The 12,500-nt window shown below is 49.4% G+C and overlaps 1 non-coding gene across 1 annotated transcript in view; it reads right to left on the bottom strand.

The window, feature by feature from the left end:
- Positions 1 to 871, bottom strand: part of LOC124584111 — a 1,910-nt gene extending 1,039 nt beyond the window's left edge. Inside the window, exon 1 of the ribosomal RNA XR_006974522.1 lies at positions 1 to 871. This exon is cut by the window's left edge and continues 1,039 nt beyond it. This is a non-coding gene — a ribosomal RNA (small subunit ribosomal RNA).
- Positions 872 to 12,500: the final 11,629 nt, after the last annotated feature.

The raw sequence follows: 12,500 nt of genomic DNA, 5'->3' as shown, positions 1-12,500 counted from the left end.
TGCTTTAAGCACTCTAATTTGTTCAAAGTAAACGTGCCGGCCCACCGAGACACTCACTCAAGAGCACCCTGGTAGGATTGCAACGGGGTCCGCCTCGGGACGCACGAGCACGCACGAGGCGCGTCGCACGCCTTCAGCTCGCCCCACCGGCAGGACGTCCCACGATACATGCCAGTTAAACACCGACGGGCGGTGAACCAACAGCGTGGGACACAAATCCAACTACGAGCTTTTTAACCGCAACAACTTTAATATACGCTATTGGAGCTGGAATTACCGCGGCTGCTGGCACCAGACTTGCCCTCCAATAGATACTCGTTAAAGGATTTAAAGTGTACTCATTCCGATTACGGGGCCTCGGATGAGTCCCGTATCGTTATTTTTCGTCACTACCTCCCCGTGCCGGGAGTGGGTAATTTGCGCGCCTGCTGCCTTCCTTGGATGTGGTAGCCGTTTCTCAGGCTCCCTCTCCGGAATCGAACCCTGATTCCCCGTTACCCGTTACAACCATGGTAGGCGCAGAACCTACCATCGACAGTTGATAAGGCAGACATTTGAAAGATGCGTCGCCGGTACGAGGACCGTGCGATCAGCCCAAAGTTATTCAGAGTCACCAAGGCAAACGGACCGGACGAGCCGACCGATTGGTTTTGATCTAATAAAAGCGTCCCTTCCATCTCTGGTCGGGACTCTGTTTGCATGTATTAGCTCTAGAATTACCACAGTTATCCAAGTAACGTGGGTACGATCTAAGGAACCATAACTGATTTAATGAGCCATTCGCGGTTTCACCTTAATGCGGCTTGTACTGAGACATGCATGGCTTAATCTTTGAGACAAGCATATGACTACTGGCAGGATCAACCAGGGAGCTGCGTCAACTAGAGCTGAGCAGCCGGCCGCCCGGGAGTGTGTCCCGGGGGCCCGCGCGAACACGCAAGCGTCCGCTCAATTATTCTGCAAACAGGAGGAGGCTGAGCTCCCCTGCACAATACACCTCGAAACCCTCTCAGGTCCCGGCGGCGCGCAGCGCCGTCCTAAGTACTTGGTCGGGTTCGAGAGTGGCGCAATCGCCCGGAGTTTGGCGAGTAGACGCTTTAGGTGCGACCACCCGTGCTCCCAACTGAGCTTGCCGCTGCCGACAGAGGCCCGGGAGCGTGCTGTCGTGGCATTGCCGGCGGGAGACAACACGCGCCACCTACGGTGGCCGGCAGCTCCAACGCCAGCGCCACAGAAGGACAAAAGCCCCACTTGGGTGCCGAAGCGAACTCTCCCAGCACAGCGCACGCGCCAACACGTCCGCACAGCTGCGATACAATCCACCTGCGAGAACCGCAGAGGCGACCGAGCAGCAGACGGCGTCGCGGCGCCGAGCGCCGGGCGGCGGCGCATCCTCAGCGCACACAGTCCTCAATCGGACCAGCACACTGCAGATGTCCACCGCGCTTCGCACCGGGCCCGCGAGGACCTACTTTGGCCGCACGGCGCCGCGTGCAGGGTGCGCCGGCGCGCAGCTGCGCCGCCTCCGTCGGCCGGCGCGCCTGCCACTGGCCGCCCCCACCAGCCGGCTGTAGCGCGTGCGCCCACGCACCGCGCGGCCAGCACGCCGGGAGGCCCCCCCTCACCGGCCGGGGACGGTCCCACCCAGCCACCGCCGCGTATCGCTTCACACCCACATGCCATTCACGTTCGTGGGCATGGTGGGTATCGCTGAAACAACCGGTTGGTAGCTCAACCGATCGTCGCCATCACTGATTCACCTCTAGCGAGAACAACCGCACCACAACGGTTTACCAGTTGTTCATTTGCGTAACGTCACCAGCAAACGTAGACGTCCATCGCCATTTGCAAATTCAACGATTGTTGCATGCCTGTGTCAGGTGTCACGACACACTATGTCTGCCCACATACACGCAACAACATGTGCACGCTTCGCGAACACGTGGAAGGTGGCCCCCGTACGTATGCGATGTCCATTGCGCGAACGACTGTCAACCGGCCTCTGTCGCATGTCGCAGATGTGGAACGCAGTGCACCATGCTATCACGGTGTGTGAGAGGAGACGACTACGCCTGACAACACGCGCCACTACATCAACAGACGGCTCATGCTGATCGCCATCCACGGCATACCATACTGCAATCCAGCTCTTATAGGGAGACGACACGTAGCTGAGTGCACAATATTTGGACCGTATGGTTCGCCGTTGTTGGCGCAGTCGTGGTACGGTCACACATGTACCACGATGTATCATTCAGTACATGAGGACCAATGTGCAGTACAGTGTGTGATTTGGACGTACAACATCAGCGGACAGTTGACACAAGCCGTACCACAACGTAGGCTGTGCTTCGCCATGCGAATGCCAATGAACAACTGCGAAGGGCATTGAGCATGTACGTCCTACTGCCATCCGCATTACAGTGTATAGCTGCAAGGTGTTTCACATGAAGCGATACTCTGGGGACCGGGCAGTGCGAGTAGCAAACTATATTGCGGGGGTTGCAGTTAGGCAACACTACACTAATTTAACGCGTCGTATGACAATTACAGAGCAGGTTAAGGCCCAACGTGTGTTGGGTTAAGGCCCAACGTGTGTTGGGTTAAGGCCCAACGTGTGTTGGGTTAAGGCCCAACGTGTGTTGGGTTAAGGCCCAACGTGTGTTGGGTTAAGGCCCAACGTGTGTTGGGTTAAGGCCCAACGTGTGTTGGGTTAAGGCCCAACGTGTGTTGGGTTAAGGCCCAACGTGTGTTGGGTTAAGGCCCAACGTGTGTTGGGTTAAGGCCCAACGTGTGTTGGGTTAAGGCCCAACGTGTGTTGGGTTAAGGCCCAACGTGTGTTGGGTTAAGGCCCAACGTGTGTTGGGTTAAGGCCCAACGTGTGTTGGGTTAAGGCCCAACGTGTGTTGGGTTAAGGCCCAACGTGTGTTGGGTTAAGGCCCAACGTGTGTTGGGTTAAGGCCCAACGTGTGTTGGGTTAAGGCCCAACGTGTGTTGGGTTAAGGCCCAACGTGTGTTGGGTTGAGGCCCAACGTGTGTTGGGTTGAGGCGCAACATAGGTTAGGTTGAGGCGCAACATAGGTTAGGTTGAGGCGCAACATGGGTTAGGTTAAGGCGCAACATGGGTTAGGTTAAGGCGCAACATGGGTTAGGTTAAGGCGCAACATGGGTTAGGTTAAGGCGCAACATGGGTTAGGTTAAGGCGCAACATGGGTTAGGTTAAGGCGCAACATGGGTTAGGTTAAGGCGCAACATGGGTTAGGTTAAGGCGCAACATGGGTTAGGTTAAGGCGCAACATGGGTTAGGTTAAGGCGCAACATGGGTTAGGTTAAGGCGCAACATGGGTTAGGTTAAGGCGCAACATAGGTTAGGTTAAGGCGCAACATGGGTTAGGTTAAGGTACAATATGGGTTAGGTTAAGGTACAATATGGGTTAGGTTAAGGTACAATATGGGTTAGGTTAAGGCGCAACATAGGTTAGGTTAAGGCGCAACATAGGTTAGGTTAAGGCGCAACATAGGTTAGGTTAAGGCGCAACATAGGTTAGGTTAAGGCACAACACGGGTTAGGTTAAGGTACAACACGGGTTAGGTTAAGGTACAACACGGGTTAGGTTAAGGTACAACACGGGTTAGGTTAAGGTACAACACGGGTTAGGTTAAGGTACAACACGGGTTAGGTTAAGGTACAACACGGGTTAGGTTAAGGTACAACACGGGTTAGGTTAAGGTACAACACGGGTTAGGTTAAGGTACAACACGGGTTAGGTTAAGGCACAACACGGGTTAGGTTAAGGCACAATACGGGTTAGGTTAAGGCACAACACGGGTTAGGTTAAGGCACAACACGGGTTAGGTTAAGGCACAATACGGGTTAGGTTAAGGCACAATACGGGTTAGGTTAAGGCACAATACGGGTTAGGTTAAGGCACAATACGGGTTAGGTTAAGGCACAATACGGGTTAGGTTAAGGCACAATACGGGTTAGGTTAAGGCACAATACGGGTTAGGTTAAGGCACAATACGGGTTAGGTTAAGGCACAATACGGGTTAGGTTAAGGCACAATACGGGTTAGGTTAAGGCACAATACGGGTTAGGTTAAGGCACAATACGGGTTAGGTTAAGGCACAATACGGGTTAGGTTAAGGCACAATACGGGTTAGGTTAAGGCACAATACGGGTTAGGTTAAGGCACAATACGGGTTAGGTTAAGGTACACATTGTTGTAAGGAAAGGTGTTTTGGGGGGGGGGGCCGGTTTGTTGATTGTGATTATCGTAAGTAAATGACTGCGGCATCATCTGATTTGGCACGTCAGGGTGCACCTTTGGCTCATGACAGGCGGCGCTCTGATTCCATGCTTGTGGCAGACCTGTGTCTTTCATTCCTGCCATTGTTTTTGTGGTGTGACAGGAGGCAGTATTGTGATGTTGGGTGCACCCCTGTGTAGGACATGTGTGGGTGTTGGTGGCTTAGCTGAGCAATGGTGGTTGTCGGAAGGGTGGGATATTCTGTTTTCCGAGTGGACCTCCCGGTCTGGTTATGATAGTGTGGATTGTCTAATGTGGCAGAGAGGATGCACTGGGTGTTGTTCCATGCTGGTGCTTACATATTGTCTGTGTGCCTGTTACAGGCAGAGAGTAGTGCGTGATAAGAGTGTCTGGCTGACGTGTGATTGTGAGCAGAGTCTTTCAGCATGTATACGGACAGTTGTATACATTATCTGTATTCTGATGGCTCTATCTATTACTAATCAGCGCCGTGTATACGTTTAATCCGGTTCCAGTCGAAACTATTGTATCTCTGTACATTAGTGACACGGCGAGCCCGCTATGTAGTTACTCGTCTCGGCAGCTTCCACCGGTGTATGGCAAATGATTATAAGGAATCAGTCTAGTCGTCAATACCGATAGTGTGACGTCACATGTCTGGGGTGGGGGACGCTGCGCCCTTCCGGTGGGTCATGGCCTAGGAAGACTCTTCCCACGCAGGGGGGCTTGGACTGTCATTGACTCTTCCGAGTAATATACTTGCCGTACGTTTTTGCGACTGCGAGTGCAACGCTCACCGGTACCGACATGGATGGAGCGCCTCCTAGCTGCCGCTGAGCATCTGCATTCGTACAGAGAGCAACGCGATCGCGTCTGTAGCTCGTACGTGGTACAGCTCGCAGCTCATGTATATGGACAGTATCATACATGGCAGCTCTGGGATGGGTTTCCCCTTTCCAGAGGTGGAATATCATCAGGGATCCCTGAGCTACTGCTCATCCTCCCTTCAAGTCCACCCCCACGTGTCCACTACCCAACTCCACCACGACAAAGGGAACCAGCTTGCAAAAACTACCCCCATTTTTGGGGGAATGGACCTTCCATTTGAAGAGCGCCTTTAGCCACCCTTTGGGGTGCCCACGGGGAACCACGTGGAGGCGGCGCCGCCACTGCTGACGGCGACCCTTTCGTCAGCAGTATAGCATCCACTTACAGCATGTTCGTACATATGAGGGGACCCAGGGGGACAACCTGTAGTTCCCAGGCTGGCGAGGCCCACATGCTGTCGATCACCAGTTTCCTGGGATCTTAGCCATTTTCTGACCATACAGGTGGTCATCTAACCCTCCGACATACCCTACTTGCCACTGGTGTCCCAGGATCCATGTAGAGGTATCATTGGTGGTCTTTTTGAGAGGCAGCTCTTCACCCCTCCACTCTCAGCCATGGTCCTCCAAGTGTCCAAGAATTTAGGGCTGTTTCGGAATCATTGGGTCTCGAAAGTTTTGTTGTTCCCCTAGGCTGAGATTAGCTTCCTTCGGTCGCTTCCTGATTTTTCTGGAGTAAATCGTGATACTTACTCTGTGTTATGCAGTATCCTCGCAACTTCCCGAATATCGAAAGCTTCCTCTGCGAATTCCTTTATCGCTAAGTAGCTTTCTTTTGTCCTTAATAGATTTTCCTTTGACCTGATGGATTCAGGTCCCATTACCCCCATAAGCTGTTCTCTGGGTTCGTTGTATAGTGTGCAGGTGTAGACTATGTGATTTGAGTCTTCTTCCTCGCCACATGTGCATCTGCCATTGTCTTCTATTTCCAGCTCATATATTTTCTTTTTCAGACCGTGGCCTGTCAGAAGACATGTCAGGGAGTATGGTGGAACCAAGCCCCCACGCCAGCCTGTCTGCCATAGTTCCACATTTGGTACCCAGCTAAAAGTTTCCCTGCCATTCTGTGTCCTGTTCCACCTTTCCTGCCACTCTTCCTGCAACATACAGTTTATATGTTTGTTAGCAATAGATCTAGGGTTTTGCCCCATGACAGCTCTTGGAACCTGGAACCCAGCAACCGAGCCAGCCATTCCATGTTTGGTATGGTATAGCAAGGCTGCTTTGACTATCTCCAGATCAAGTGGCATACACCCTGTGAGTACTTGGAGAGCATCAGTTGACACAGTCCGGCAGGCTCTGGTCATCTGTAAAAGAAATGGTCGTTGGATTGAGTCTAGTATGCGTTTGACATACCGGTGCTTCGTCCGATCTGCCCACGCTGCTGCACCATACCTGCAAACAGAGAGACAGAGACCTTGGTATATTAGTTTTAGTGATTTCTTTTGCAGACCCCACTCTGTTCTGGTCACCCTCAGGAGTGTACCTGAGACTTCACCCAGCTTCTTCTGAATGTTCCTCACATGAGGTGTGAACCACAGTCTTTCGTCAAGGGTTATTCCCAGATATGTGAACTCTTGGACAAACTTTATATTCTTGCCCTCAAATGGTATGGTAGGCGGTCTGTGCCTATCGAAAGTGCCCCTGATGGTCATGGCGACTGTTTTGTGATGGGATATTGCAAGCTTGTTCTGTCTCGTCCACCTGCTGACTTCGCCTAATGCTGTTTTTGCTCGTTCCTCTATTTGTTTCCTACTTTGCCCCTTAATTATGATTGCCAGGTCGTCTGCGTAGGCCACCTTTGCCCACTGCTCACCCTCCCTCTCGACAACCATCTCGTCAAAGACGAGGTTCCAGAGGAATGGGCCACAAATGGAGCCTTGTGGACAACCCTTTGTGACCCATTTCTCCACGACACCAGCCTTGCTGCTCACCATCACCTTTCGGTTCCTAAAATAATCTCCCATCAGGTCGTACAGGTTTCGTGGGCATTGGATTTGTCTTAGTCGCCTCATAACGCTGGGCCACCATAGGTTATCAAAGGCGCCTGCTATATCTACAAACACTACAACAACGTACCTCTCCTCACATTGTACGTGGCTTAGTACTTGCCTAATGGCCATCTCTGTTGATGCACCTTTCCTGAAGCCAAACTGATTTGGGGCCTTCAGGTCCGATTCCTCATATCGTTTCTCAAGACGATTTACAATAAGCCGTTCTAGGACTTTCCCTAGGATGGGGAGAAGGCATATTGGGCGGTATGATTTAGGCTCATCCCTTGGTTTGTCCTCCGATTTGAGAAGTATGCACACTCTTCCTTTCTTCCATGTTTCTGGGACTCTCCTTTCCCGTAGACAGGTGTTGTATATCTCTGAAAGGAGGTGAGGGCTGGTATGCCATACTCTTTTGATCACTGCATCATCAATGCCATCAGGACCTGTTGCTCTTCCTGGTTTGCAGGCCTTAATAGCAGCGCCTATTTCCTCCGTTGTAAAGTCTGGATCCAGCTCCACATTGTTGTAACTCTCGTTTTCGAGTTTCACAACTAGCTGATCTTCAGTATCCTGATCCGCATCGTCGTCAGGTAAGAGGGTTTGGAGCAGTGATTTTATAGTCTCTTCCCATGTCATGGTAAGAGTCTGGTTCCCAGTTTTAATGTTGCTAATTACATTCTCTGTGCCGTATTTAGGCTGGAGTACCCTTCTCGTTATGGCCCATGGATCGTTTTTGTCACAGTCAGAGACCCACTTCTGCCATGTCTCTTCTTTCGCCTTGGCTATTTCCTTGTTGAACCTGTTTTTAATTTTGTTGTAGTTGCTCTTTGCAGCTACCAGAGCAGTTTCGTTTCCGCTTTTGCGTGTGTGTTGTAGTAATCGCCGTGCAGACATGGTATCCCGCCGCAGGTTTGCTAGTTTTGTGTTCCACCATGGTACTGGATTTTGCACCTGTCTCTTCCTTCTCATTGATTTTTTACAGCTCTCATAGACTGCCACCTGCAGTCTGTTTACCTTTTCGTTGACTCCCTCCTGTGGATTTTGTAGCCAGTTCTCTGTGGCACTAATGAGCTGTCTATCAAAAATGGACCACTTTGCACAGCTTGTATTGTAATTTGGGAGTTCTTCTTTTGCCCTCATTCTTTGGGGTACTCTGGCCTCATAAGTGATCGCCCTGTGGTCACTTGATGTCCATTCCTCATGGACCATCCACCTACACAGCATTCTGGCAGCTAAGGGTGTACATATAGTAACATCGATATTACTCTCCCCATTGGGCCCACTGAAAGTAGTTAGCTGCGATCTCTCATTTATGACCAGAAGACCATGTTGAGAGATAAAGTCCTCCAACTTTCTGCCTGCCTCGTCTGTTGTTTGGCTGTGCCAGACTGGTGAGTTGGCATTTGTATCAGCTCCTATGACTATTGCTTTCCCACTCAGTTTGTCCAGGATGACCTCCAATTCTTGGAGGAACTGATCTATGGGTGAACCATATTGGCAGTAAAGGCTAACTACATAAATCTCGCCAAAATTCCCACTTACACTAGCAACAGCCATGTGCTTGTTGCAGAAATTTGTGAGCTGCATTGCTGTTAGTGTCTGCGACCTAGCTGCTATAGCTGCCTTTGTCGCTCCATCTTTGGCGCTATACATGAGCTGGTAATTTGGGGGATAGCCTACTACTTTGTTGTTTATACAGTAGGGTTCCTGTATCAACAGCACATCCACATTCTCCTCATTTACCCTCTGTGCCAGTTGATCAGGGACTACTTTTGCCCTTTGCCCATTTATTTGGAGAATCCTTATGACATTGTTCTGTGTGCCAGTCCCTTGTCTTCTTCCAGTTCGCAGAACTGAATCGTCCCTACTGGCCATAATCAGTTCTGTAGGTTATTATGGCCTTGACTCTGTTATATTCTGGGCAGGATTTCTCTGTTACGGCATGGTTGTGTGGCTTCTTAGCACGCTTGCAGTTTGCACAGTGTGCTTGCTGATCTTTCGTTGGGCAGTCCTTGTAGGTGTGTCCAGATGCTGCGCAGTGACCACAGGTGTTTTCTGCACTCGTGCACTTTGCAGCTGTGTGTCCATGTCCCTGGCATTTAAAACACCTGTTTATGTTGTTGTAGTTTCTCACTTTGTGTGAGGTACAATTTATGTAGACACGGCCCTGCTGTGTTAGCTTATTCCAGATCTCTGGTGTTGTCTCCAAAACCAAGTTTACATCTTCCCGTTCCTTTGGGCCAGTCTTGAACAGCACCTTGATGCCATCCATAACTTCTTCCTGAGACGTGTTGAGCCTGGAGAGGTTTCTTTCAAACAGCTCAGTTTTCAGCTCCTCTTCTGTTGTCTGTCTTGGGACGTCGAAAATGATTACTTTTGGATTTCTTTTCTTTGGATCTGATATAGCAATTCCGGACTGAGCTATGTCTCCACACTTCCTTATTTTTTCTGCATCCTGATCGTTTGGGACCTCAAGAACAATGCCTTTGTCTTTTACTGCCTTACATTTTGAGATCCTTACATCTTTTAGTGAAGTGGCGATTAGCGTCCTTACTGTTTCTTGAAGTTCTTTGTCCGTTTTCTGAGCTCCCTCTGCTGGTTTGATCATGAGAATTTTTGGTTGCTGGGTCTTCCTGGGCTCGTTTTTTGGTATGGATGGTTGTGCCGCTGCCTTGCTGGCATAGCTCTCGACTTTTACAGGAGATGTATTTAGAGTAGCCTTGACACATCTCAGCTCTGTTGTGAGCTCTAGAATATCCATTTCATATTTCTTCAGTATCTGCTCGTATACTGACAGTTTCCCTAGTATGAATTTCTTCTGGGCATTGTTTATCTTGTTGTTCTCGTTAAACAGAAACGCCTCCATCTCTTCTCTTATGTTTGTCATTGCTTGTAGGTCGGTACATGTCTTAGCTCCTTCCTTGTCACTTGGATTCATGGAATTTCGGCCCACTTCCTTTCCTATATCTACATTTTCTTTACTGGGCCCCATTTTGGGGCGGCTTTTCAGAGCTCTTCTCTTCCTTAGGGCTTAGACTTCCACCTGTGATGAGAACACTTCAGGGAACAGAAAACTTCTATGGCAAGTTTGCTCTAGGTGCCAGCCACTATCCTCTTCCACCTTCACACATTTACATGATATTTCTTATGTAACTAGAGTTCTATAACCTAAAATAAAAAAAAAAAAGAAAGTAGAGTTACTAACCTAATAATAACATGAGAAGTATAAGGGCCCTATGTAACCTACGATGCTAAAAACCAAGGAGTCTATTTCCTATCGTCGACGTTCATGCAGAGCTGACAGCTACACAGTACATACGACTTAACTTCTCTGAAAGTATTTCCTAACCTAGCATGGACTAAACAATAAGACCTAGCATGGACTAAACAATAAGACACACATATTGGGAGAGGGAGAAATACAAACTACAGACAAAATGATAACAACGAAGGTGCTGTCACAGCACACGATTTATCTTTTCAGTTCCATTTCCTAACCTAACACACATTTACACAATATTAAACACCTGTTCAGCCTGATCGGTTTCCTTCCATCGATGTTCATGCATGAGAGCTGTCACTGCACTCGATTTTTCTTTTCAGTTTACTATCCTAACCTAACACATAGTTACACAGTTTCATAATTACAGACACATGTTGCACACGATCTTTCTCATGTTGATAGTGTTTTACCCTAACAGACAGCAGAGGATGTAGGGACAGGCTATAATTATACCACCTGCAGGAAATGTGAGGGCAGACTATAACACGTCAACAGAAAGGCTGGTATCATTGGTGACTGCCGAGCGAGAGGGTCAGTTCTGCAATAAGAGCCCTACTCATTGAAGAAATGAGAAACGTGGAGGAACAGAGAGCACTTCACTAACTGCAGCTTTCGAGTTTCGGCGATGTGACTTCCGATTACGAAAGAAGAATGACAATAGCTGCTATACTATGGTCGGAGAACAAGGCATTTTACACTCCATCTGCCAGGAGATGAACCATATAGCACTCGCCTTGTCTTGAGTTTCCCCTAGAGACCGTCGCTAAGCCACTGCTAACAGATTTCTTCGCGCAGCGTGCCGCGCAGTACAGGTCGCCCGCGCGTGTGCGCAGGCCGTAAGGAAATACTGCTCCACTGCTATATTATGATAGAAGGACCACTATTTCTCTACGTCAACCGATAGAGGATGAAAAGGCGTACGGGAACACGTGTTTGATAGTTTCCTACAGGCAGGATTTGGCCGCAGAAATCTGCAGTTCCCGTCACCATTCGGTCGTTTCGGTATCTTTGCTTGCAATGGCAGTACTATTGAACTCACAAGGAAAAACGTGCTTCCCTCTACATCACTGGATAGCACGATACATGGAGAACACTATCACATGCGTACAATCCTGCTACCGAAAGCCGTCACGTGGATGCAAGCGGATTACTACAGAAAACGCAGTGTGCGCGCGGTCCGACACGTGGCCGCTCCGATGTCGTCACTTACAGTGCCTATAGCTCCTAAACACACAAAAGAATGTACACTTCTCTGTTCATATTTGGATAGGGAAACACATGGGGAACAGCAGTGCATGCGTTCAAAACAGCTATCAGCTACCGTCAGGCGGATGCAAACGGATTACTGCATAGGCGCGGAAGAAAGACGACGCGTGTGCGCGCCCATAGGAAAAATCAATTTAATAGCTCTATTCTAAAAGGTACGCCACAATTTCTCTATGTCGTCAGATAGAGTACAAGAACGTCTATCAATCGGTGGTGTTGAACTTTTCCGAACACCCCCTCTTTGGATGATTATCGGCAACTTCCGGTCGCCACGTGGTTACCACGCGTTCTTCGGTTTGATTGCCTGTATCTTTTAAACTATCAATGGAAAACCCACTTGTTTACACACTGTCCGCTGGAGGAAGACCTGGAGAACACAGCCGTGTACTTGAAAGCTAGATAACGACTGAAGCTACGCGGATGGAAACGGATTTCTAAAAGCACGTGGTGCACGCGGAGATGCGCGCGAGACAAAGGGCAACACACGACCACCAAAACAGCACTTTCCAGGCACAGTGGGTCACTTTACTGCACATTTACAGATGAAATATGTTTACTGCACCTGTCCAGTACCACTGAAGTGGCAAGAATTCACGAGTTTGTGGTAAGTCATGGCTTTACGAAAACATCGGTTTTTTTCGAAAAATTGGACACAAATACCTTTTCGAGGACCCAGGAGATGCGCCAGCACGTCCCACGGTGTAGTCTGCGTCGGTGAAGCACTTCACATACACCACAAGTTCCGTAACTAAGACGACACAACGCTAAATCTCCAATTTCGAATACGTCACCATAACAC

The sequence above is a fragment of the Schistocerca americana genome, unplaced genomic scaffold (genome assembly GCF_021461395.2).
Source record: "Schistocerca americana isolate TAMUIC-IGC-003095 unplaced genomic scaffold, iqSchAmer2.1 HiC_scaffold_47, whole genome shotgun sequence".
Lineage (NCBI taxonomy): Eukaryota > Metazoa > Arthropoda > Insecta > Orthoptera > Acrididae > Schistocerca > Schistocerca americana.
This window is presented reverse-complemented; position numbering and strand designations above follow the sequence as displayed.